Here is a 21,477-nt window from a genome sequence, read left to right as displayed (position 1 = left end):
TGTATGGCGTGAACGTGATCTTCACTTCATCGGCTCTGCAGAGCTGTTTGTGATCCTACGAAAGACTTTTACAACTCTGGGGAAAAAAAAGTTCATCACAACATGAAGTATTTCATCCTCCTCCTTCACGATGATCGCCATGGAAACAGAAGCAGAGCGATGAACTCGCTCTGCGAAGTAAAGCGCCAGGCTCAGACCTGATCTGTCCACCGTGTTGGATGGACCTGCAGCCAAAGTTGAGCCGACACAGATGGCTCGGTGTAACGGGGTCAGAGATCGGGGTTTCCCGCAGAGTCTGACATCGAACTGAACGTGTCTTTGTTTGTGCGTGTGTCGGATCTGATGATGGCGCCACGACCATCCGAACACCAACACCGATAAAACATTAAACACACGATGTCAGAAATATACATCACACCCACAGAAGATTCTCTCCAGCACTGTCCTCCTCCTCCTCCTCCTCCTCCTCCTCCCTGAACACTGAACAAGCTCCCAGCATCCCATTCGATGATGTCATCTCTCGCCAACAGCGCCAGTGTGTCGTCTGACAGCCCGACACACTGTCTGCAAACACTGTGTTTGAATCTATTTACTGTATCACCTCTCTCCTCCTCTCCACTCCTCTCCTCTCCTCTCCTCTCCTCTCTCCTCTCCTCTCCTTTCATTTCTCCTCTCCCCTCCTCTCCTCTCCTCTCTCCTCTCTCCATGCTCACTTCCTCTCTCCTCTCCTCTCCTCTCTCTCTCCATGCTCACTTCCTCTCTCCTCTGCCATATGTTGCCCTGTAACATGAGCGATCAAAGCGATACCTGTGGCTTCACCGTCTGTTGAAACACACTCAGCTCAGCGTTTCATGCTCTCACTCTGCTGCATGCAACATTGTATAAAGTCAGAGTGTCACTGAGACGGAGCATATGTGGTGATGCAGTCACAGTAACTTCATTTGAGTCAGTTCTACTTTGCCACTTCTTCATTCATTCTTCTTAGCTTCCTCTTCTCCTCTGCCATTATGTCCATAGAAGCTGCTGAGCACAATTACACTGCCCGCTTGCCTAGCTCCTGTTCTGGCATGACACTCACGACATGAGCTAAGGTAGTTTAAGAGAGGGAAGTTCAAAAGGACAAAAGACTTTTTGACTCGGACAGATGTTTTTTTATAAACCTTAAATCATGACTCAGCAACACTTTGACCGAACTGATCAGATCTTTGTGTTTGTCAGATCTGCATCTGAAATGAAAAATGAAACATGGTTTGGACAGATGCAGTGCGTGTGAGTCTGACAGATGAAAAGCAGAGCTGTGTTTTTTATTTCAGAGGAGCTGATTTATCTTTTAATGCCAGCTCTCTCTCAACTATTATTAAACGTCGGCCTTTGGATGAACTCTCAGCTGCAGTCGGCTTCAGTTTTTTCACTTCTCTTTGTTTCGTCTGGCAGCTCGAGAGTTTCCACACCTCTCTCTCTTTTATTCTTTCCTTTCCTTTCTGTCTCTCTCTCTCTCTCTTTTATTCTTTCCTTTCTGTCTCTCTCTCTCTCCTGTTGCATCTGTCTGAGTCCATGTTGTGATATCAGTGTGTACGAGCAGAATACCAAGGACAGATTGGTAGACTGAGAGGTGAGCGGGTTCGCACATAGATTTCCATGAAATCACACACAGCAATTTGACTGTATTCAGTATAGAAACTGAAAAAAAGTTCAGAGAGTTCACACTGAGATTATCACCCCAGGGACCAAACACACACACACACACACACACACACACACACACACACACAGTGAACCCTGTACACTTTGGTTCAGTGGTTAGCGTGGAATGAATGTTTCTGTCGCTATTTTCTCCTCTTTTTTTTTTACCTCCCTCTCTTTCCTGTCTTGTTTTCCTTTCACTAAATCCATCACTGTCTTGTCTGCTCGTCTGTTTCTGTCTCTGCAAAGGTGCCTTCAGAGCAGAAGTGGACACTTTTTAGTCCTCAGACCTTAAAACTGTCCTCAGACTACCCAAAAAAAGACTCATGCGGAATTATTCGACGGACAGAAACTTTGATTTCATCTCCGCTCAAGTCATTTCGTGACATGGCCACTGAAGAGCCGTTACACCTGTTTCACAGCGTGATCTAAACTAGATCTCACTACAGCGAAGTGAAATGAAATGAAAAGCACTGCTGGGTCTGAAACTCTCCATCAAAATCACATCGTTTTATAACTGTATCTGCGTCTTTTAGTCACTGACATCTCGGTTCGTGTTGAGCATTCGGCTGCTGTTCATTATAAAGAAGACGCAGAGCTGCTCGCTCTCAATGCAAGAACAGAAAATGTTGGGTCAGTCTTGTTCCAGAAAGCGACATTCATGTGTGCATCCTCACAAAATAGACGCTGGTGGTGCTGGTGGTGGAAGCTTGCTGACAAAGTGACTTGCGGCGAGCTAATTTGGTTCTTCTTGCTGCTGGCGTTAGCAACCACCAGTTTGTTAACCATGACTTGGCAAGCGAGCTCGCTCGATCGGACAGTTTGTTCAGGAGGCGAGCTTCGTGTCTGCATGAGATGACCGGCTGCAGACCGAGCATCGCCTCAGGAGATGGTTTGGGTCTGCCATCATGACGCCGAGCTTAGCACAAAGACTTGAAGAAAACCTCAAAGTAGAAAAATCCACTTTTCAATAAGGAGGAAGAACACGAGGAAATATGGCTGTAATACACAAAGTGCATAGTAAAAGCGGTTGTTATAGGTGAGTATACATAAAAGCTATCAAACGTGCCTGTATGTACATAAACACACATAAAGCCTGAGCATCTGCAGCTCCATTAAAGCGTAATAAAGCTCTCAACACTTACAACGTTCTGCAGATCTCGACTTCTTTAATGTGTTGAGTCTCCACGGGCGAGTGTGTTTTAGTGTCATAGTGGAGGGATTACGCTCAAACTGACATTAAACTTACAGAAAGTTAAATATTCATGCGCTCTAACACAAGAACTACAAACACGGCACCGGGGCGTCATAACGGATCGCAGGATCGCTGATATGTGAATATTATCTCAGCAGAAAGTCGCCTGTGTTGCTTTTTTTTTGGTCTTTTCAACCTTTATTTTGATAGAAATGTGGAGAGAGAGAGAGATGGGGGAAAGAGCCGCTGGTCGGAGTCGAACCCTCGGCCTCCGCAGCACAGACTGAGCCTTCGTACACTGGGCGGCTGCTCTACCAACTGAGCTAAACGACACCCCGTCGCTTTCAACGTGCTGATCTCAGACGCAGTCACGTCGGTAATAAAATCTGAAGGAGGTTCAGGAGAAGTTCATTCCCAGAGGCGGTTTTAACTCGACGTTATACTATCCGGACCCGGCGCTGACAGTTAGAGGGGCCCCGGGGCAAAAATATACTGTGGGGACCTGTTTTATGGTGATGCCTTCAGGTAACCCATGAGTGACAGCTTCATTATACTCTGATGGAACGCTGTGATGACTTTTTATTTTACTTCTGTTGATCCATCTCCAAACTTTCTTCTTTGTATTTGTATTCACCTTCGTCGTCTTGGCTTCTTCTTCTGCAAGGAAGTCTGACTCCCCATGCATGGAAAGAAACTTTGCACACGCAACCAGTCCCAAATTTTAACTCTCCGTGCACGAGTGAGTCAGATTTGGTGGTAGATCATTTACCTGCTGAGGCATTGTTCCTCCCTCTCACTGCTGTGTATCAGCTGTCCTTTGTGTCGTCTTATTATGGTTTATTCTAACGTGTACATCTTCATAAGATGTTTTTTTTAGCATGCATACAGTGTGAATTAGTATTTTTGTTTTGTTCTCATCCTCAGACTGCACCGTCGTTTCACTGTGAGCTTCATTTAGTGGTTGTTGTGGAGTTTTCGGTCATATTTCGTGATCTTCATGCAGATGTGGCCGTTAGTTGGAGTGTGTGTGTGTGTGTGTGTGTGTGTGTGTGTGTGTGTGTGCGTGCGTCATGCTCAGCTGATCATCTCATCTGCTTTAGGTTTGTGGTGTCGTCCTCCATCGTCTGTCACCTCCAGGCTGTCAGACATCACTGTGACTGTCACCTCTCATATCTAACACCGAACACGTAACGCTGAACTTTGAGCTTCTGATAAACTGCAGTCATACGACCAAAAACCTTCTGACTCTTTTTCTTCCTCCATCTTTCTTTAACTTCAACATTCCTTGACCTCACACACACACACACAGATTGTATCTGTGCACACAGAGTGTATGAACCCTCCTGTGTTTCCACATGAATCAGCAAACCCATGACCTGTCTGTGTGTGTTCATGTTCGCTGATTGATCCGCTGGTTTGTGCGGACGAAGATGCCTATCTGTCTGCGAGGGTTTGAGACGGAGGAGGAGGATGATGAAGATGAAAAGACACACTGTGGTTTTGTTTGTTTGCAGACAGAAACACTGACTGCACTGTTTGTCTTCTTCTTCATCGTCGGTCCGAACATGATCATCAGAACAGATCAGATGAGAACACGCAGCCACATTTCTAATGATCCAATGTTTCTTTTTTACCTCGTTAGTCCGGAGGCTTTTGGAATCTTGGAACCATCGACGACAGTGGGTCGATGGATGAAAGTGTATCAGCATCAGACGCAGATATCTGTTAGCATCAACGTGTCTTCCTCATCATTCTCGGTTAAACTGTCGTCAGACGATGAGTCCTGTTCAGAGAGATTACATCAGCACAAAGTTCTTTTGCAGTCATGCTCGATTTTCAAAATTCACTTAATTATGCGTAGGGTTGCAAAATTCTGGGAATTCTCAAAGTTGGAAACTTTCCATGGGAATTTATTATATAACTTAAATATAGTTATAGTCATAATCTTGACTAAAACAACCAGATTTAATGCAGGTACACCCCCAATTTACAGTTAATTCACATCAGTTCACATATATTTCCATAATTCCCATGGAGTTTCCGGAAAACTGCCAACCCTAATTATGTGTTTATCATGAATATTCATCTAAAATATGCTGAGCATTAATATGACGTGACACAGTGAGCAGTTTATTTCAGCTGTCGTTATCGTTGCACTTTGAGTGAATCCTCTGACCTGCAGGGAACATCAGATTCTGTCATCTAGCTGTGAAGATAATTATTTCAGGTAGAAGCATAAATATTGACTGCTGCCATGGCGACGCTGAGTCTAATAATCCTCGACCACATTAACGAACAAACTTAAATACTGTCCTCTCATTCTCCGTCAGTCTAACGCTCTCGGTGCTTTAGTTTAATCGCTGCACTGTTGGATTAGCTGGGACCACGTTTCCCATGAATCCACTGGACTGTGTTGCAGCCTTTTGTCTTAAAATCGACTGACTCAGAGCGCTGTGATGCCGGCGATCACACAGCTTTTGTAGTGTAATGAGATTCTTATTGGAATGCTGTGCACACACACACAGTATCAGACGAACACACACAGACGAACACACACAGACGAACACACACAGATGAACACACACAGATGAACACACACAGATGAACACAGGGGTTTTGTGTATTACATTAGCGCAGCTTTATCTGATTAAGCCATACTGCCGTCATTGTGTATGAACAGGGGATGGATTCTGTCCTTCACATTTCCTGTGGCTCAGGTTCAAGTTCAGCCAGAGTGCGTCTTTCTTCCGCGGGGATGTTTCGGCCTTGGACGCCGTGCGGTAAGAGACGGCCTTTAGTTGGGAAGAGACGGGGTCATTGAGCCTCTTTTACGTCTCTGACTCGACCTCTGCGGATCTGCCGTACCTGTACGTCCTGACTCCAGATAACAGAGACACACTCGGTGTTCTGACCTCAACAGAAATCTGAAAGGAATCAAACCGGCGTCGAGTTTCTTTATTTCTTTGATTTTGTTCCAGGAAAGCTCTCTGCGGCAGGCTGCGATGTCACAACCTTGACCGTCTTAAATAACATTTAAATCAATCATCATTGTCCGTGTGACCTTCAGGGTGTGTGTTTCTATGATCAGTGTTCAGACACACCTGTTCGCAGTTAAAGATGCTACATGGTCTAACTTTTCTCTCATAAACTAACGTTGAATGCTGCACTGACTTGCTCAGATTTGCTCATTTTCCTGGTTTATGTTCTTCTAAACATTCAGATTTGCTCATTTTCCTGGTTTATGTTCTTCTAAACATGTTTCTACATGTGTGAATATGCTACAGAGTTTATTAGTTTAGCTTTTGTTTTTGTTTTTACGACCAGCAGTTTATGGTAAGGTGATTTATTTTGAAAATCCACTGGATTCTCTCTGCTGTTCTGTATCTGGCTTCCTGTCAGCTCGAGGTGCTCTGTTTTAAATCGATGCAGGCTGCTCGGCGGTGTCCGTCAGAAATAGGACAGACTGAGAGGCCCACCGGATGGAGCCGGTAAGGTTTGATACATTGACTAGAACGGACACCAATCAAACAAGAACAATTAAACAAATCTGACATTTTTGACAGCTACGAAATTAATGGAAAGTACAAACTCCCTCCCCAAAATGTTCGGGTGCTGAGTGACGTAGATTTGACATGGAGGACACAACGTCTCAACATGAGCTCTTTAGCTTTGCATGGTGGAGTCTGAACTTATTTTATAGATGCAGAGATGAACTGTGTTTACAGTTTTCCGAGTAATGTCCAGAAATTCAGGATAGATATCTCGTCTCTGTCATCAGTTGAATATTGGTAAAAAATTATTTGAATTCTGTTTTTATTTATGTTTTATGCAGCCCCACGACTTTAATATAATGTAATATGTCACAATAACTTAATTATTTTCACGTTATTTGCCTCTAATGTTGATTTTCTTTTATTGTTTTTTTTTACTGAAAACAGATTTCAGAAATCACAAATATTAAAAAAAACTGAAACTCTTTTTATTCTGTCAGTATTTTATCTCTAAAACTCAAAAGAGAAACTGTATGAACTCTTTATGATCATGTCATCCACTTTTCTTTTTTTATTTTTCCAGTTTGTTTATTCCTACTTTTTTATTTCTTCTCATTACATAAAGATTTTGTTCACTTTAAGGTGGACTGAGTAACCTCAGATCTAATCGTGCTCTCTCAATAAAAACGACTTCACTTGACCTTCAGAGAAATGCAAACTCTGGATGATAATCCACAAATATCTCATCCGAGCCAATCAGCCGTCCCGGCCAAATGGATCCTGTGTTCGACGCAGCAGTCCAATAATTCTGTTAGCTGTTGACTATTGACCCAGCTTCAATCCATCCATTCATTCATTCATCCATCCTTTCATTCATCTGCCCATCTGTCGACTGATCCATAGCCAGGGTCAGACAAAGCCTTGATTAGCTGACTGACAGGTCGAGTACGGAGAGGACGTGTGTGTGTGTGTGTGTGTGTGTGTGTGTGTGTGTGTGCGCGCTGAAGCTTATAATCAGTGACATGATGTGAGCAGAGGAAACACATCTGAACAACAAAAACAAAAAAAAAGGAAGATGAGAGCGTTGATGGAGAGAGAAGTCATGGCTGAGAGGAAAGACGGAGACAGATCGAAGGTGAAGTGACCGCTTGACGTCGGTCCTTCGGGAGGAAGATCGGAAAAAAATCATGCATCGATGCATCACGGCCCAGACGTGAACCTGAAGTGATAATCAATAATGACCTATTTGGGTATGATTGTACACGCAGCCGTGTGTGTGTGTGTGTGTTTGCACGTGTCTGTCTTCAGGTCACGTTGGTTAATTGCTAACCTGAGCAAACAAATGTGAATCTCCAGAGATGATCAGTGTGTGTGTGTGTGTGTGTGTGTGTGCTGAAATATTCACACTGTACTGGTCCAGAAAACTGTAGAAGAAGAAGGTGAGACAGATAATTAGGACTGTGGATAGATGGAGAAAGAAGAGCAGGACAGAGGATTGAATTGATGTGGGGATTTCTCTCTGTACTGGCTGTGCTCCTGGAATACAGCTCTGTTTCATTACGTGTGATTAAAGCTGCCCTGCTGACTTAGGCCTTCCCGCCCGGCACACCTCACCCCTCTGACATAACTCAACCCTGCAGAGCCTCGTCTCTGCCGCCCCACTTCAGGCTCCAGTTCCAGTTATATTGGTCGATTGTTGTAAGAGCACTAGTCCTATAAAGATATAGAAGAAATATTTAATTGAACTGAATAAGATAAATAAAATATAACCATATAAATAGACAACGAGGACTGTGTAAAAGTGGCAAGTGCATACAGAGTATCACTATATAAATGTGCTGTTACATTAAGCTATGTTCCATCAAGTTACACTACGTTATGTTACGTTACATTATGTTACACAATGTTACGTTACGTTACACTACGTTATGTTATGTTACGTTATGTTACACTATGTTATGTTATGTTACATTATGTTACACTACGTTATGTTACATTATGTTATGTTACACTACGTTATGTTATGTTACGTTACATTATGTTACGTTACATTATGTTACACAACGTTACTTAAGTTACACTACGTTATGTTACGTTACATTACACTACGTTATGTTATGTTACGTTACATTACACTACGTTATGTTATGTTACGTTATGTTACACTACGTTATGTTACGTTATGTTATGTTACACTACGTCATGTTATGTTACGTTATGTCACACTACGTTATGTTATGTTACATTATGTTACGTTACACTAAGTTAAGTTATGTTATGTTACGATATGTTACGTTACACTACGTTACGTTATGTTATGTTACACTACGTTATGTTACGTTACACTATGTTATGTTACGTTACACTACGTTATGTTTCGTTACGTTATGTTACGTTATGTTACACTACGTTATATTACATTACGTTACACTACGTTATGTTATGTTACGTTACACTACGTTATGTTACGTTACATTACATTACACTACGTTATGTTACGTTACATTACGTTACACTATGTTATGTTATGTTACGTTATGTTACATTGTTATGTTACGTTATGTTATATTGTTATGTTACGTTATGTTACATTGTTATTTTAACCTTTGCTACACTATGTTGCGTTGTGTTGTCTTGCGTTACGTCACGTTATGTTACGTTACGTTACGTTACGTTACATTGCGATACGTTACGTTACGTAGCTTGGTCAGTGGCCCTATGCTTCAAACTAAGGTGCTGAAACTAACCCTGTAATTTATCATATCTGTATGTTGTGAGGTTTAGTAGTGTCATCGAAGTCAGGGAGTCAAACAAACATTATGTCACGTTACATTATTATTATGTTAAGCTACATCACGTTAAGTTACATTACGGTACATTATGTCATGTTATACTATATTACGTTACGTTAAGCTATGTTACGTCACTATGTTCCATCAAGTTATGTATGTTACACTACATCATGTTATGTTACATTGCGTCGCGTTATGTTACATAATTAATTTACCCCAAACCAAGCAGTTTTTGTGCTGAAATCCAACCAAACTTATTTATTAGCAAGCTTTATTTCAAAACTCTAACCAGATGTTGCATATTTATCAATGCTACAGGGGAACCTACAGACTGAATGAACAGTAAATGTGCTGTAAAACCCCAAATTAAAAACATCCATGGAGCAGAGGATAACTGCAAAGTTGAGTAATAATGTCTGCATCTTTTAGAATATCCACAACCCATTTGTTGCATTCCTGATATTAAAATGTGGCATGGTGCATTTTTTAAGGGTCATCGACAGGAAAAGTAGATAACATTTGTTTTCTTCCCCAAATCCTGAAGCCGTTGCTGGGAAGCTCTGGTTTTAATGCTGGCTACACCTAGCTGTCTCATAACCGTTAACACACACCAGTTGTCTGGTCCACATTTGCAATAAACAAGTCAGCAGACACTCGCCTCTCTTTAACAAAGGGATTTACTATCCTGCTTGGCAGAAAACACAAAACACAGGCCGGACGAGATTTACTCGTCTCGGCTTTGGCACTTTTCAGACTAACTAACTAACACACACACACACACACACACACAGAAACACACATCAAAATGGTATTTAAAATGTGTGAACAGGTGAGAAAATAACACAGAAAAATCAATTTGCGTGTCCTTGGAAAGTAGGAGGTGTTGGTCATGTAGTTACTATTTGCAGGGCTGGTGATCTTACGGTAACATCCGAGTTAGCTTGGCTCCCTATATCAGTATTCGGGACACTTGTCCTTCTACTGCCAACTCAATAAACACATGCTTCCAGGTTATGGACAATATATACATCTGTGACGTCCTCGTTTTGTTACCAAAAACCTACACTCTGGACCTTTAAGGTCTCTGAAAGTGCAAATGCTTGGCGACTCAGGCCAATGTGGACATCGTGTTTACTGAGTGTTTTTACAACATTTCTCCCAAATGATTGGCCCAATATGTCAATCAAACTTTGGTATCTTATATGATTTTTGTACTGTACTCCAAGTTGTCCAAAACACCTCGAGTCTACATCGTTTATTCAAGAAACATAGTTGTACCATAAACTCGTCTTCTAACTACAAACGTTTGAACAATTTACAAGACAGCTTCCTTGGCAAGACAGCTTGAATTTGGCCATTTGGGTACTCAAGTTCACCAAAGTGGATTGTTAATTTGTCGATTTACTTAGTTTCAGCCATAAATGTTAATGTAAAAACTGTTCAAGTGTTGGTTGGTTCTTCTGTCCTGGTCTTCGGTTGGGTTCAGACCTGGTCATGCTGCTCTGAAGGCTGCTTGGACCATCCGGAAGGTCATCTGGGTGAGCTCTGAAGTGACACCAGGACAACAACAGAAACATTAATGGAGTAAACAGACAGGTCCTCAATTAATCTGATGGTTTCTGATATTGAAGACGATTTTCTCTGCGTCTGATAGAAAACACTCAGCTGCTGTTCTGAAACTGAGTGACTGTCTGTGTCTGCCATCATGGATTAAAAATAACCATTCTTAACATTCTGTGAAAGGCCTATGGTAACTTCTCAGCTATTTGTGTCGTCTAATTCTTCACAGCACTAAATAATGAACCCAGTGACTTCAAAGAAATCATGTGCGTTCCTTCAGAACAATCGTTCCATTTTGTGTTAGCGTGGGAAAGACAGACGCGTCTCAGCAAAGTGTGTCCTCAACAAGCCGTTTTTGTCATTGCTGCCTCCTTCCACTCTTAGAAGTCTCAAATAACTCATGACAAGCCAACATATTGTCTGGATTCATACATACAGTATCTGTTTTATTGGAAATCCTGTTTTACAGACCTAAATATTGTCATTGTCCAACACAAAGTACTTAAACAGAGCCTCGTTATACAGAGCGACTATGCTTTTAAACCAACAGCCAATCAAACGAGGTCTAACTGAAGTCAAGGGTCGACAATAATCCAAAAATCTGAGTATTTCTACGAATAGATTGATTTTAACTGAGTAAATGACACATTTTATTATGTAAAAATGTACATATGGTAATTGTTGTTGTACATCCGTGGTTAACGTAGCAGACAGCTAACACTGGCTGATTCTAGATACCAGAAGAGTTAAGACGTTTCCCATTTATTCAATAGAAATTGCCCAACCAGAACTTGGTAGTACTTGTTTCCTGGTTCTGGTTCTGCAGCCGTCTGCATGTGTGCACTAGTGTTTCTCTCCCTGTTTGTTGCCTCTGCTTGGCCCAGAGACTTTTTATTTGGTTTAAAAGGAAAGAAAGAGTTGTCCTGTCAACACTGTTGGAAACTGAATTTTCCCACCTGTCAGTCAAAGCGTCCACGCTCTTAATCCTGCATAACTTTAAGCCTTAATATAATGTGAACAGGTGAGTTGTATATAAATTCACCCTCAGTACAGTTGTCATGAACGGGGAAATTAGCTACAGAGACCAAAACTGTTTTTTGTACCAGGCTGTAAACATGTTTATTTCTGCTGTGAAGTTGGACATTTGGACATGGGGACTTATGGAGACTGACTCACTTCTGGAGCCAGCCTCAGGTGGACGTTAGAGGAACTGCAGTTTTTGACACTTGAGCATTGGCTTCACTTCTCGGCCACGGGGAGGTTGCTGTTTGAGTTACACACATTCACACCTGGAAGATGTCCAGCACAAGCACAGTCAGCTTCACTGGAGTGTTCGGGGTTAAGCGCCCTGCTCGAGGGCACCTCGGTGACGGTGATGAGGAGTGCCAAGTGCTTCACCACACAGATACAGGCGCTTTGCTTCTCTGACCTTTAGACCAACCTGGGCCCTTAAAAACATCCACGCAACAAGCTGACTGCCTGTTCCAATCATCCTGAGATGATCTTTATGTTTAAACCATCACTACATTTCTTGACAGCACAATGTCCGACCAATATAGTTCTCTCCACTCATTTATATAATTGATGGCACTTGTGCATATTCTCGACACGCCGGCTGAGTGTTGCGTCATTTCATGCACGTCAGTCGAAGCCCAGCGGACACGGCGTGCAGCTCCAGCTGTCAGGATGTGCTGATCTGGACAGGATAAGTGTGTTTAAAAATTCTTCTTCTTTTCTGAAGAGTTGACACCCGATGACGTGAGCGGCATGCCGAGCTAAGAGCTAAGACATGTGACGACTGTTAAAGGAAGCTAAAAACAGCTTTGGGGTTTTCAGGGTTAACACATTTGTTGCTGATCACGTTGCTTCTGTCCGTGAGGTGAGGAGGTCCGGACACTTCGACAGCTGGAGAGGCGTTTGGTGGAGAGTCACCCAAACTGTGAAACAAGTTACGAGAGGAGAAGCGTGCCTCTGTGTGATTTCCCCAGTGGAAATCGCTGCAAGCGTCACAATTAGCCACGAGTATCTTCTGCACCAGACGTGCAAACTAATAAAACAGCATCGCCGCTGTCGTTATTATCACCAGCACAAATCCCAACCTAATAAAGAAAAGCTCTCTCAAATTAACAAATTACAATCTGCTCTTCAGGAATCAAATTGTTTTACGCTCTAATACACACACACACACACACACACAAAGGTGTATTAATATCTTTTCATGAACCCGGGTCCCAAGACAACACCAATTTTGCTCCGTCTGGGTGTTGGGATGATCGAATCCCCCCCAGACAAATCACAGCACGATAACACAGGCCTCAGCACCGCCATGTGAGGAGGTCATCCATTGATATTAATGGGCTGGTGGTTTACTGGCCTGTGGTGATTGGTTAAGTTTATTCAGGCATTAGTTAGAGGGGCAAATCAATGGGATTTAACAGCCGCTTTGACTCCACGGGGTCTGCTGCACACAGTGTGGAAAAAAAGTGGAGGATGGGATGAGGAAGGGTGGAGGGAAGAGAAAGAGGAGCAGGCGTAGGAAGATTTAAGATAAACGGCACAACAGAAGAAAGGTCAAGGAGGAAGAGGAAGGAAGAGACGCTGAGGGGGGGAGGAAGGACACATGGAGGTAAAGCAGAGGAGGACGGTGGAGGTGAAAGACGGAGGACAAAAAGTGTCCCGCGGTGCCGTGTGCTTCGTCCTTTGCTAATCTGCAGAGCGCTCACGCGGGCTTCTTATCGGCTGTTTTGTCTGCACGCGGACACATCTGTAAACTCGCCGTATGTTGTGCACATCTCAGCTTCTTTTTCTATCTGCGGCACATTTTTTTATCTGTTTTCCCAGAAACAACTGACCGTGAGACTTGACACACTCAGGCAAACTGGATCACCACTGACCCAGTCCCACATTTATTTTTGCTGATATGGAAGCGGACCCCCATTAGTTCACACACTTCAGCTCCAGTGTGGTAAACATCTGTCACGTGTATATACTCCCGTATCTGAACCAAAAAAGTCACATTCAAGGTATTCTTCATGGTGTGTTAGAGTTTCCAGATAAACATAAAAAGTTGATGATTCATCGCCTGACGTCTTGATACAGTCATCTCTGGCCGGGCCTCAACTTTAGAACTTTATTCACACTGGATCAGGTTTTATACATAATATATTTGTTTTCCTCTGGCTGCTCAGCTCCAGCTCTCTGTGATTTACACACTTTATGAGGGACAGATTGAGCTTTAGCATGTGTTGGACTGGCCACTGCTGGTGTCAGAGGTCGTGTTTGGTAATGGGTCGGACCGTGGAAGCCAGATGTTGACGCTCCCAGCCATGCATAGCGTGGAGGTGCATCACACACTCTCCATTGGCTACTGTAAACGTAAAGAAATATGCATGATGACTAGCTTCTCTTTTTACAGGTAGAGGAACCAAACAGCACTCTGCTTTCTGTTTCACGTGGACGTTAAAGGAAAAGTAGTCTGGTGCATTTGAACCCGGCGGTCTGTGAGCACGTCAGCAGGAAAAACAAACACTTTTCATGGACGTACGTTGATTGTGTGCAGTTACTCTGACAGATGATTCATTCGCTGGCTGCAGCTCTTCAGCCCTGTTAGTCAGTCAGACACAAAAACACGGGGAAGTCCAGGTTACCAAAGACAGAAGTTTCCCGTTAACAGTGAGATGTTGGAATGACTGACCAGCGTACTGAACAATAATCTCGAGACACTTCCTCTTCCTCTTCCTGTCTCAGATCCAGTCTCAGTGGACCTGGACCAGTATGATGTGGTTTCTCTGACTGATGCTCTCAGAGGTTTCCTGCAGGATCTGCCAGCCCCCATCATCCCCGCCACAGTCTACAGCGAGCTGGTCTACACCGCTCAAGGTAACACTGCAACACACACACACACACACTTTGAATGGTAAAGAGGTTTTGCATATGTCATGATGTGATCAAAGAACAGACGTATGCTCGCCTCGTGACTCCACCGTTCACGTCTCTGTCACATCTTGTTCTGGTCCGTCCTGCATCGACATCAAACTCCACCGGGAGCGTTTCAGAAGCGTTTCTCCCTCCAGACTTAGTTTACTGGCTCAGATTTGGTCATTTTCCTGGTTTATGTTCTTCTAAATATGATTCTACATGTGTTAATTTGGCAGCATTGTTGAGGAGCGTGAGATGAGTCTTAGATGAACGCTGCACTGGCGGGTACTAACTTGGTGATAATCCAAAGACCTCTCTGTGAACTACTTTCTACCAAAGGGTCGTCAAAGCTGGTGAAATAATGAGCTGTAGATTATTTATCTGCAACGTGTCGAGCTGATAGAAAACTCTCTGGAAAGATCCGAGACTCCTGTTCTTCATCACCTTCTCCTGGTTTCCTCTCACACTCACACCTCTTCTTCCTTTTCCTTTTCTCAGCCTGTTTGTATGACTGTGAAAATACATCGAACACAGACACATTTCACCTGCTTACGCTGACTCATTATTCATTATAAGTTTGATTATGATGGACGCATTGTGTTGCAGCCATGTGTAGTGCAGTGGGTCGAATTATTCTGTTGGTCTTCCCTCCCTGAGAATCAAAAATATCGTATTAGTACATAAAAAATGTTAGTGATTACTGAACCATCATCAATTATTTATTTGTATTTATTTATTATTATTTATTTATGATGATTTATCTTTGAGGTCTAAAGGTTGGCATCTCGTGGAGCTGGAGGCAGAAATCTCACAGACAACTTGATTAAAATGAAGATTATCGTGAATAAAATCTGAACCACAGCCAAAGTTAAACTTTTGGAAACTTTTAAGGAGTCGGATCTAGCAGGTTGACACTGACCCGCATCAGATTTCAGATTCTGAGTGTTCCTGTGTTTCTCATGTCTGATGACTGGTGTGAGTTTCGGCCTCCGGCATCATCCTCGGTCGTCTGCTCTCCACACACTGCAGGCTTTAAACTCTGGAGCTCGATCCTCGCTCGGTGTGTTTGGGGTTTTTTTTGTGCCTCTGTCACTTGGAATGAGCGCAGACACTCATCACACCTGACAGATTCCTGCAGTATCGGGATGTAAAGACGACGAGGCTGTACCCTCTCGTCAGCATCAAATTTCTTCTAATCTCCTGACAGCTTTGGGATTATATAAAAACAGACTGTGAGCTGAAACGTGGCTCCGAGCCCGGCGCTCGCTCTCTTTTCTCGTTTCTGTACAGCTGACCTGCTTGTTCACCCTTTCACCTGCCGCCCACCTTCCCCAGCAGGGCCTCCTCTCTGCGGCTTTTAGGGGCTCTCGCTCGCGTATCTATTATTAACGAACCTTTCCTTGACATTCGGCATTTCGTGCTTTGCGCGGGCGGTGTGTGGAAATAAAACAAAGTCGCAGGCAGACGGACAGACAGAGGGTCCGTGTTGTGGCTGGCTTTGCAGGAAGTTCACACCAGCTTCCTGCGTCCTCCTCGAGGCTAAGCTCCTCGATGTGATCTTCTGTAAGTGCTTTTCTCTCTCTCATGGTCCTCGCCCAGTTAAATGGCCGGTCATGGAAACATTTGAAGTCAGGATAAACCACTTTGAAAGGAGGCATCCAGTATTTTGCGCAGGTCGTCCGAGGTCAAGCCCGTTCAAATTGAACTTCTAATTTAGGACGGCTTCCCTCTGTGAAGTCCGTGGGGATTATAAAACAGGTCTGAAGCGTTTTGATTTGTACAGAATGGATAAGTCACGCAATAATGTCGTGAGATCCCTGAAAAATAAACTATTTGCTCGAGGGATCTTATCTGTTTCTTCTTCTTTAGCAGTCTTTATGTCTGCGCTTCACTCAGTACAGACCAGACCTCGTATCCCTCACTTGTCCTCAAACCCAGTTTCATGTGTCCGTACAGTACCTCAGTCACAAACACTTGACGCTCGATGAATTGTTTGTGTTTGTGATGGGGATGAGAAGCATTGAAGAGGTGAAGTAAGTGGTGGTTTGGGTGGTGGAGGGTTAGTTTGAGGGTTGGGGGATGTTGCAGATGAAACAAGTGTATCGGACAGGACCGTCAAACAGAAGTATCTAGAAATGTTCTGCATGCAGTGGACCGGAGGGTGTGGTGGTGATTATGTCCATATGGATGGAATCAGTCAGATCTGCCTCATATGAAGACAGTTACCGTCCGTCTTATCTGAGTCTAATCCCTGAGATCTGCTGATGTTGTTGGAATCCCCTCTCATTCCTTTTAATTTGTTACCTTTCCTCTGGCTGTGCCGCTCTCCGGGAGACGAGTCATTCCTCTCCTCTGTTTGATCTGCTGCCTTTTTTCCAGTCAGTGGCTCATCATGGGAAATTCCCTTTTCGAAATCCTGTTTGGTTGGAAGGGATTTTCAGATCCCCTTTTCAACTCTGCTGACTGGAAGCACGGAGTATTTTAAGTGTGTGTTAAAGAAACATGCTGTAGACTTAGAAACATGAAGACGCCCAGCTCAGTGTCTTTCAGCCTTTTATTTCACCAACCACTAAAAGTCAGTCTCTTCTTAGCTTCCTCTGTCGACGTCCTCTTTGCTGTCTTCTCCTCTGCCATTATGTCCATAGAGGCTGCCAGCTCGCCCAGCTCCGGTTCTATCACGACACCTGCTCTGCTCCCTATTAGCATTATCCTGCTGTGGCCCTCCTGTAAACCTCTTCTTCTTCTTCCCGGTGGTCCAAAACTCCTGTGGCACAAACACCAACACTCCCCCCGGTGCTCTGAGCTCACAGTCCGGGCAGCCCGGCTAACAGACTGAGCTAACATGAGCTAACAGCAGCTACAGCTGTCAGCAGTTTACTTCACTGTCCGTCATAAACTCTGTAAATCACAGCTAAAGCTGAAGTTGTTGAATTATAATCCGCCTCCGGCGGCTTCTTGCTCGCTCACTCTCTCCTTTTTCTCTTCTTAGCTTCCTCCGTCAGCGTCCTCTTCACTCTCTTCTCCTCTGCCATTATGTCCATAGAAGCTGCTGACCTCCCTCTTCTTCTTCCTGGTCGTCCATAACGCCTGTTGGTACAAACACTCAGTTCTCAGCTTGGCGGTGAGCTCAGCGGGTACCCGTCGCTCTGAGCTCACCGCCAAGCTGACGAACTGATCTAACAGCAGCTACAGAAGATCTAACAGCAGCTACAGCTGTCAGCAGGTTACTTCACTGTCCATCATAAACTCTGTAAATCACAGAGAGTTGAGGCGGAGCAGCCGGAGGACATCAGAGGGAAAACCAGAAAACATTTCCTCCATAAAATATGATCCAGTTTCACCAGAATCAGTGAAATAGTTGCTGCTGTGTGACTTAGTGCCGTAAAGCGTTACGTACTTCTCCCGACCCGGAGCCCAAAGTTACATAGTGTGAGAACAGACGTACGAATGACAGAGACACCGTTCACCTGATCACAGGTCAGAGTGGGTCAACAGAAAAGATTTTAACGTGTTTTGAAAGATGCAAAATGTAATTTTATCATTAAAGCGTTAAATTAAATACACAAATGTCGACTCATGTGCGTCATCACGGAGTCAAACTCTATTTAATCCCCAAATTAGTCCAGTCATTTTCTATTTCAGAGCAATCATCATTGTGCTGTGTGCCACACAATAATTACAACATTTGTTGTCATCAGATGGATGTAATCATCCTGTAATCCTCCTCTTATCTGTTCCTGCAACATTCTGACCACAGTCAGCCTTTTGTTATCCTCCGGTGTGATTACCAGCTCTTTCAAAGGGGGATTGTGACGCTGTCTCATGTGCTGAGGCGCCTTGAAGCATTTTAAAGTCATGTTGGCTGCAGAGGGAGGTGATGATGACTCCAGGTCAGATTTATCTTCATCGTGCCTCCTTCTGTCTTTGGTCACTAATCTTAATAATTTAATCTGAGACCTTCTTCACTTCCTCCCCTCTGTCCTTATTTCCCCCATGCCTATTTTTGATCCCGTCCCCGTCTTTTCTCATTCATTAGTTTTGTGAGTTAGTTAACCCTGATGGTCTCACCGGGGTCATCGTCTGTGAGGATGAAGGCAGCTGGCCTTTATGAGTGACCACTGTCTATCTGGACCTTCCTTTAACGATGAGATCAGATTAAATCGTGTGATTAATGGATCCCATCAACACATGTTCAACTTATCTTCTTATCTGTCTGAGAAGCTGATGTTTTCTGTTTGTTATTCTTTTTTTTTATTATTTTGGGTCATACCCATAATCTTTCAAATCCAGTCAAAGCTGTTTACACGACAACAAGACGCCCAGCACAAAGAAAACACGTGAAACACGATGTTTGGAAATCAGACCTGAGCCACATCTGGAGCCGGTTTGATTCCAGCTGTCAGAACCATGATACGCTACGACAACGTCAAATCCAGACTGATGGAAGTTCATCACAGCAGTTCAGCAGAATCATGCTGATACCAGCAGAGCGATGTGGACAACGGAGGTCCGTTACCACAGCAACACATGCAGTCTCAACAAAGACCATGAGTCCGCGATGATGACTGACAGCTTTAATGTTTACTGTTGTCAACATCTTAGTTTGGTGAAAATATATTTTCTCCAACTATATTTAAGATCCCTGTTAAAAGGCCAACCTTAATTTCTGTAAATTCACGGTTTATTCCCATAAATTCCCATGGAAAGTTTCCAACTTTCCCTACAGATGAGGCTAGCAGTGGACAAGTAACACTTTTGAACTGTGGTGGCATCACAGAAAAGTCAGAGACGCACTACAGTCCTGTGTCCATCCGAAGCTGCTGACACGTGACGTTATTGAGATACTGAACCCACTGACAGGCCGACACTCTGAAGTCTGATAAACCTCAAGCACGACGATTAAGTTTGGTCTGAAATAATTCAAGAGGGCCAATCATCAACCTCCAGCCATGTTCCCATGCGTGTTCCTCAGTATCACGCCTCACATAGACACGTTTGGTGACAGAACTTACTTCATGTTTCACAGATTCTGATTTGATTTGACTGAGTTAATGACCTTGATGTCTATTCCTGTTTCCTCGAGCTTCATGTGATCATCTGAAGTATATAAAGAGGAACTTGAGTTATAGTATGTGATTCAATTAAACTTAACTGGCAAATGCAGCTTTCGGTCACTGCATCCAACTTTCATACAGACAGTGTTCTGGGTCAGGATGCTCGGTTATTATATATCCCAGAAATCGTATGAAATGTTATATGAGGTTGATTATCAGACGGTTCCTCACTTTAATTCTTCCTGTTTCCAAACAGAACAATCAGAATTTAAATGAGAATTATCTCTGTAATTGTCCCCGTGAAGCTGTGAAGACTCGACCCCCCTCACCTCACTGTCCAGTTGTCCGGTCTCCCAGAGTCCCCCGGGACCAGATGGACAGGCCAAGTTCCCTCTCCAGCCTTGACCTCTATTGACCAGCGGGGTCAACCCCAATCCATAATAACACATGGAGGAGGGCTGTGTGTGCGTGTGTGTGTGTGTGTGTGTGTGTGTGTGTGTGTGTGTGTGTGTGTGTGTGTTTGGTGAGTAGTGGTCAGACAGTGAGAGGTGACTTCCGTGACCTCCATCAGGCTGCAGCAGATTGTCAGCCATCCATCACCACCCACCTGCCCACCCAAAACACACACACACACACACACACACACACACACGCACACACACACACACACACTAACTGGTGAGGTGTTAGCCATGCGGCTTTATGTCCGTCAGTAAACTCCCTCAGTCGTTTTGAGATCCGGTTCCTGATGTTTCAGGTGTTTGAGCTTCCAGACTTCATCTGGCGTCACGGATGTTTTATTCAGTCTGTGATGGTCACACGTTGGACGACACACCCACTGCTTTGTGTCTATTCAACCCACGGAAGAGCTCGGGCTTGTGGGAAATGGTGTTTGTAATAAGAAGCTAAAATTACATATATTAAATATATAGAGAAAAACTGACGTCATAGTGTTACGTAAGGTTTTGTTTGTTATCTTTTTATCGCCACTTCATTGGGTCAGCTGTCTGTCAGTCCTTCCAGCTCTCTGCTGTTGTTATTGGGATCAATGGGAACACTTTAATTCCTGCACAGACGGCCAAATACACCGATACCTCACATGGTCAATCGATATATATCAACATTCTGACACCTGGATACATACATGTACACATGTGCAGCACTGCGGCACCAAATCACTCGATATAGCACTTAAAGTAACAAGTGGAAGCATGTGAACCGAGGCTTTGATTTCACTGTTTGGGTGTAAATGTAGATCATGGCGTCCCTGAGCAGGCAGCACATTCAGACGGAGATAAATGAGGGTGGTGTTCAGTTCAGATCTGTTCCCGTCTCCCACTGAGTCCCCCCCCCCGTCATAAACCCAGCACACAGCGGGCTCGGCCACAGCTGTTTTCTTGTTTGCAGCTTGTTTGCGGTGGTAAAGGGCCTGTGGTGAGAGCTCTCGTCAATACGTCTGGTCCTCTTCAAACACGGCCCATTGTCTGAACCCCGGCTAATGCAGGAAAAGGAGCCGTATTATCCCCTCTGCGCCGCCTCCCACTGTGTCGGTTTTACAAGCATCCGTATGCGAAGCCCACTGTGATTTTCTCCATGGCGTCTGTCAGGATAGCTGGCTAGCAGCTGTGCCGGCCTCTGAATTCAAATCACCGATGTCCCGCCAAGGCCGAACGCCTCGTCAAAAGTCAGCCTGCGGTTTGCTCGGATGGATGTAGATGGGGGTGCAGCTCGCCGGGCGGCGCAGCACGGTCGTCTGCTCCGCGTTCGATGCATACGAGTGAAAT

At 44.0% G+C, this 21,477-nt stretch overlaps 1 protein-coding gene across 1 annotated transcript in view; it reads left to right on the top strand.

Moving 5' to 3' along the window:
- pik3r3b (phosphoinositide-3-kinase, regulatory subunit 3b (gamma)) overlaps positions 1–21,477 on the top strand; it is a 121,224-nt gene that overhangs the window by 8,191 nt on the left and 91,556 nt on the right. The window contains exon 3 of the mRNA XM_027290669.1: positions 14,469–14,600. The gene's annotated coding sequence lies outside the window, so the exon portion shown is untranslated. The remainder of the gene's footprint in view (positions 1–14,468; positions 14,601–21,477) is intronic.

The sequence above is a fragment of the Larimichthys crocea genome, chromosome XVII (genome assembly GCF_000972845.2).
Source record: "Larimichthys crocea isolate SSNF chromosome XVII, L_crocea_2.0, whole genome shotgun sequence".
NCBI classification, from domain to species: Eukaryota; Metazoa; Chordata; class Actinopteri; family Sciaenidae; genus Larimichthys; species Larimichthys crocea.
Note: the sequence above shows the minus strand (reverse complement) of the source record. Positions and strands in the feature narration are given on the sequence as shown.